This window comes from Gavia stellata, chromosome 22 (genome assembly GCF_030936135.1).
Source record: "Gavia stellata isolate bGavSte3 chromosome 22, bGavSte3.hap2, whole genome shotgun sequence".
Classification (NCBI taxonomy): Eukaryota; Metazoa; Chordata; class Aves; order Gaviiformes; family Gaviidae; genus Gavia; species Gavia stellata.
The window spans coordinates 9,003,832-9,010,088 of record NC_082615.1 but is presented as its reverse complement, the minus strand read 5'-3'; positions in this window follow the sequence as shown (position 1 = coordinate 9,010,088).

Genomic DNA, 6,257 nt, shown 5'->3' with positions numbered 1-6,257 from the left:
AATCATAAAAAATAGTATCATTCAAGCAAACATATCTTGAAAATCTCAAGATGAGGGGCTATCCAATCAGAGTAAAATTTCAACCATTTAACCACTGACAAGAAATCAATTTGTTTTCTTTTGCTCAAGATGTTTAAAATCTCTAAGCAGTCCAAATGGAATGTGGAAACCATTTCGTCTCAGATGACAAATGACGAGCTAAATTCCACCCCCTCTGTTCACTTTAGGCTTGACCTAGAGCTGATAGGAAACAATGAGAGTCTTTCCGTTAATTTAAATGGATTTTATGCCAGACCCATTAAGTAACAGCTTATTTTACTTCATTGATTGTGATGTCAAAAATGAGGTATTAAGAGCAATTATGGATGGCAGACACATTCCCAGAGCAAAAACCCAACGGTGGGAAGAAAAAAGGAGGGTGAAAGTTTTTGTACGTCAATGTCATAAACTTCAATTAAAGATGGTCCGCTTTGCCTGTGGGAAGGGATTTAAACATGGAACTGGTTAATTCTAGCTTTGGTATAAGTGTGAAAATTTTTCATTTCCTTTTGAAAAGGCCAAAAATTGTAGATATATAAAATATATATATATAAAATATCAGGGCCAAAGAGAAACAATTTGTTCTGTATGGGTAACACATTGCTAAAAAAATCTTCAAAAGCCTCCACTTTTGGAGGCTTAATGTGGATGCCAAAATCCAACATCTGCGAGAAGGCAATTAATGTTCTTTTTTTCCTTCCAAGAGTGGGGTGCAGCTGGTGGGGATGTTTTTCTTTGCAAGTCACAATAACGAGACCCATCAGTGCAACCAAAGGATTGGGTGGGAGTCTCGGTCTCATAGGATCTGCTGAGACACTGAAAGTATATATCGTTATACAGTTAGAGTAATTCTTTATTCTCTATTGTAGACTTCCTAAAGGCACACTACAACACAGAATCTCATGACTTTGAAATCTATTCTCCTTTTGGTTTAAGAAACTGAACTGTGATTTTTCAGGGGTTCTTGACAATATGGTCCAAACTGAACCTGAAAACAACAGCAGCTGCTTAGCTCCTGAGTCAGGTTGTCCTGATTTGGCCTTGTGTGTAAAATTCTCTTTATGAGTGAATTTTACTTTTACATGGCCTTTTAAGAAACTCCCATTTGCCTGTTAGCTTAAATGACAAACTGCTTTCTGTTGGAGGAACTGATAGATACTCCAAGGGCCATGTACCACTCAGCCATAACCTGCAGGTTAAAATCCCTGATCATCTTTTTTATGGTACAATTACTAAAAGCCAAAAAACCCTGACATTTGTTATTTCTAAACAAGCCTTGAATTCTGGTCCCTTTATGACTAAAGTTTCCCAAAGGAAATACTACAGAATCAATAACTGAAAGCAGGATATTTCTGTATTTTTTGAAGTAAAAGTTCTCTGCAGTCATGAACAGACTTGATTCACCTGATGACTCAGAATTTGTGCAGCTGGTCCAAGGCCAGTACAGAGACTGACAAGTGCTGCTCTTCCCTCCTCCTTCTCTAAAGATGTGATCTTGTCTCCGTTACACAGAGCACCTCCTGTCCTTGTGTCAACTTCTTCATCTAAGGACAAGGATGAATGCATAATGTGCAACAAGGAGGAGTTTCATTTTTCACTCCAACAGAAAGTTCTCTTTGTAACAAATAAATCGCTGTGATCCCTCTAGAAAATGTTACTGATTGAAATACATTTGAGGTCCGTCACGAATCCAGATAAACCCAAGTTTGCTAACCAAAACAAGGAAAAATATCAGTGTTTTTGAAACAGTCTCAACAATTGGTATATTAGAAGATGTGCTTTCAGGATCAAGTATGCTATGGGATCTTAGCAACTTTCAAAAAAGACCTTTTCAGATTTTCCTTTGTTTGAAAACATAGATTAATATCAAATTTGATCTTCCTTGATCATCTTTTCTCAATATGCATTTTGAAATCTATGTAATTGTGTTTACTACCGGAAATGCAATACATGGCAGGGCTATTATTTTATACTCAGACCAACTGACTGCGAAATACTGTTTCTCCATTATTTTCCTGAAGATGCAATTAAACTTCATTAGTCACATAGATAACCAAATTATAATTTCATGTCTGTCTCTCGTTTATGAGCTTAACTCTCATTGATTTGAAGTCCCTAAATCAGTGAACAACCAACATATATTCTCTCTGCATTTTGGTTTAAGTTTTTTAAACAATCAGAGCTTACATTTTCTATGACATATTTAGGTTTTATTTTTATTATAAAATTCCAGACTCACACCAAATTGTAAAATGTTACTAATTCAGCCATTGCTTTCAAAGGGGTCCCATGGCTCAGTTCACAGATGATTTAATTAGTCAAATAATTTTAAAACATCACTCTTTTCTGAGAGTTTATAGCTACACTACTTGTTTCTCATTAATTGTTCTCATATTGAAGATCCCTATTGACTTGAAGTACCTTTGTATTATTCCCCAAGGTAGCTGTTTATTGTCCCCACAAAATCTGGTGGGTTTGTGGCCATGAAAAATACACTTTTCTCAGAAACACTGGCAGAAGAAAAACTTTCAGTAGAATTTGAAATTTCATTATCTAGCCTAATCTAATCTAATACAAGGTACATCCCTTCAAAATCACTTGTTTTATTTGCAGTAAATCTTCTCTATTATATTACTAGGTAATGCTGTAATCCCATTTCATGTTTAATGCTGGCAGCGAGAGCACTATGACATCAGGTAGATGTTTATGTTTCAACATTTCCACTGCAAGTGGCTGTCTATGCCAAGGAGCCAGCCCTTCTTAGATACCTGTGTCACCCTGGAAAAGTTGTCCAGGCCAGAACTAATAACTAATTCCATTAGTGTTTGGAAAGCTATTTATAAGCCTGCCTTCAGTGGGATGACCTTATTAATTAGATTGGGGGAAGGCTGAGGGAGGGAGAAGTGCTCATTTCACAAGACCATTGACGTGCATTTCAGTAAGAGATGCTTCTCCTTCACGCTATGCTCAAAAAAACCTGTTAGATAAAGCAGGAATCTGGGTCAGTTTGCAGCAAGAAAAAAAAAAGGAGAGAGCTACATCCATGCTGCCTGCAGGACCCTCGTCCTGGTTCAGACCCAGAGCATAACATTTTACAGGGGAACTCTGCTGCCATGTGTCCTCTGACGTGCTAAGAGAGCCCACGCCCTTCTCTGAAAGGCTCTGGGTTGATTTGCCCACTTGATCTGTACTGCAGAGACTTATTTGAGCACACACTAAGAGGGAGCACAGCCTCGAGCTTCCCCCCCGATGCTCCAGAGCACCCCAGAGCTCGTACTTAAGTGTGAGCTTGTGCCCAAAGTGGAGCACAGCACTTTATCTTGGGCTCACGAGACCTATTGCTGTCCTGTTCTTACAGTCTACATTATTGCAAAACTGATTTTCATATTAGAAACTTGAAGAAGAAATAGAATTTCCTTCAAAAAATGCAGCAGGAAGTTGTGTTTTACCAGTGAAGAAGATCTTTTTTAGAATGTATTTCTACCATAGCCACACACGTGTATGAAGCAGTCACTCGGTTACAACCATGCTTTCTTCAAAATTTGTTCTCTAAATCTAAGGAAGGGAAAGAGCTTTATCTCTAAAGCTTCTAAACCAAACCTTAGTGAAACCATCACTTTCCTCCATTATCATGTACGCCCCTAAGAGAGGAAGGCTAGGTCCTCAGGTTCTATTTGTTATGAAGTCAAAAGAAGGCAAAAGGGTATTTTTCTCCACCCTTATTTACCAAAAATGCTTGACTTATCCTTCTGTGTAGACTGGGAGTGGAGAGGAGTTTCTCCTGTCAAACTTGTTTCCCGTGCCTCATTAAGGGCCCCGTGCTGCTCCGCTTGCCTCCCTGCCGCGTTAAATTGGCTAAGAGCTTCCCGAGCCATAGCGTGCTGCCCTGCTGCCTCCGAAGCCAGCCTGTCACCGCTGGCGACTCCAAAAAGTAAGTACCTGGGAACATTAGCAATGTCTTGTCACCAATACATCCGTTTTGGCAACCTTGAAGCTGCTTACGAATGTTTGCTTCTCTCTTATCTGTCCAACAAATCAGGAGACTTAGTTATCGTGCAGACTTATAATAAGAACTTGTTTGTGCCAAACGGCTGGAAGAAACTCAGCTTTTGTGAGATATTTAGTTTTATTAACATAACCTCCTGATAGAATTTCATTCACCACTGACATCTCATGTGGCACTTAAAATTTCATGTTGGATAGGGAAAAGAAAGCTTTCAGCAAGTCCTGCCTATTTGTTTGATAGATTTGTGCACCCCAAGAAAATTTTGCAATGCAGTGAAAACTACAGACCCCACTTTTGTGTCCCTGTTTGCATAATCCTATAAAAGCATTTGATGTCTGAATCAGAAATTACGTGTGTCTCTGTGTGACAATTTAATACTCGTAAATAGTCCAGGAGTACAAAATCCTCCATCCCTAGACAAGTAGATCGTGCCCGTGAAGGACTGGTAGGAGATTCTGCATGGGTACAGTTTGACCTAGAAATAATAAGGGCAAACCACATAGCTCATGTACTCATTGACTTCACTGCTGAGACTGTCAAGAATTGCAATTAGTAACAGATTTGCTATGCAAACACCTTCTATTAGGTGTCAAATGGGTGTCTATTAGGTGTCAAAGTGGGATTGCCTAGTTCGTTTTGGACAATCCATCTTACAAATACCTCACAGCCCTGATCGGAACTAAATTCTCTTTGCCTGATGACAAAATAATAGGTTAAATTTCTTATTGACGAGCCCTTGGCTGTTCATCTTCAATACATTGCTCCTTCCAAATGCACTATGTGGTGGTGCCCCACAGCAGGGATGCATTCAGTAAGAAAAGTTCTTCCATCTTCTTGTAACCCTGACTCATCTATTAACGTACATTTCTGGCTGAACCCACTATGATATATTTCTAGTCTTGAGAACATTTTTTAATCAAATGGACATTGGGTATTTGGAAGGGGGGGGTGTCTTTCATACTTGGTAAACAAGAGTAATCAAACTAATAAGGTTTTTGCTTCCTTAATTTTGTATGCTTAATGCCAATTTTTATATTTAGAATTAATAGTTACTTGGCCCATAATAAGGGGTTTCTTTTGTTGTGATTTTTTTAAAAGGCATTCTGATTCATTAGATCATAAAAAGCAATTACAGAGATGAGTTCAACAAGAGTCACTGGTACTAAAACCATGTTATTGGTCAGGACCGCTTTAACAATATCTATGCTGAGTAATTTAGTGGTATCCTTAAGAGAGACAGACATTCAGTTCAAAATCTTCCAGTCTCAGCACTGCTGTCGTGATGGTTGGTGGTCTTCTTAATCTGGTTCCCCTCAGTCAAGCTTTATTATTTGAATGTTATCATTTTCATTCAAAATAAACAAGTTTAAAACAGTGATTTTTTTAAACTGTATCTTGAATCTGTAAATCTTTGATGCTCCAGCAACAGGAAGGAAGTGAGAGCAGATGCAGACAAAATGCAATGCCTCTGTGGGCACCTTTGAAGGTCTCAGCCCATTCACTTTACAGGAGTCAGTCCAGCTTTTTACCAGAAGCACGAAGAAGCTAGCCTTCCAGTCATACTCTCCATAATGTCACACGTTCCTGAACATTTTTACAGCCTAAAAGAGTGAATTACTGGGGCAGCCATAGAGGAATGCAAGGATGGGTGTGTGGTGGTGTGAAGGAAGGTAGCTGCACTGCCACACAGAATCACAGAATCACTAAGGTTGGAAAAGACCTGTAAGATCATCAAGTCTAACCATCAACCCAACCCCACTATGCCCACTAAACCATGTCCCGCAGTGCCTCGTCCACACGTTCCTTGAACACCTCCAGTGATGGTGACTCCACCACCTCCCTGGGCAGCCTCTTCCAGTGCTTCACCATTCTCTCAGTAAAGGAATTTTTCCTAATATCCAGCCTGAACCTCCTCTGGCACAACTTGAGGCCATTTCTTCTTGTCTTGTCGCTAGTCACTTGGGAGAAGAGACCAGCACCCACCTCTCTGCAACCCCCTTTCAGGTAATTGTAGAGAGCAATAAGGTCTCCCCTCAGCCTCCTCTTCTGCAGACTGAACAACCCCAGCTCCCTCAGCCACTCCTTATAAGTCTTGTGCTCCTCGTAAGGCTTGTGCACAAGTTCTACCTAAAATAAAGCCATACTATTAAGATACTGCTAAAGCTTCAGATGTTCAAATGCAGCTGTGTGCGTGGCTAGGTTCTTCAGTGGT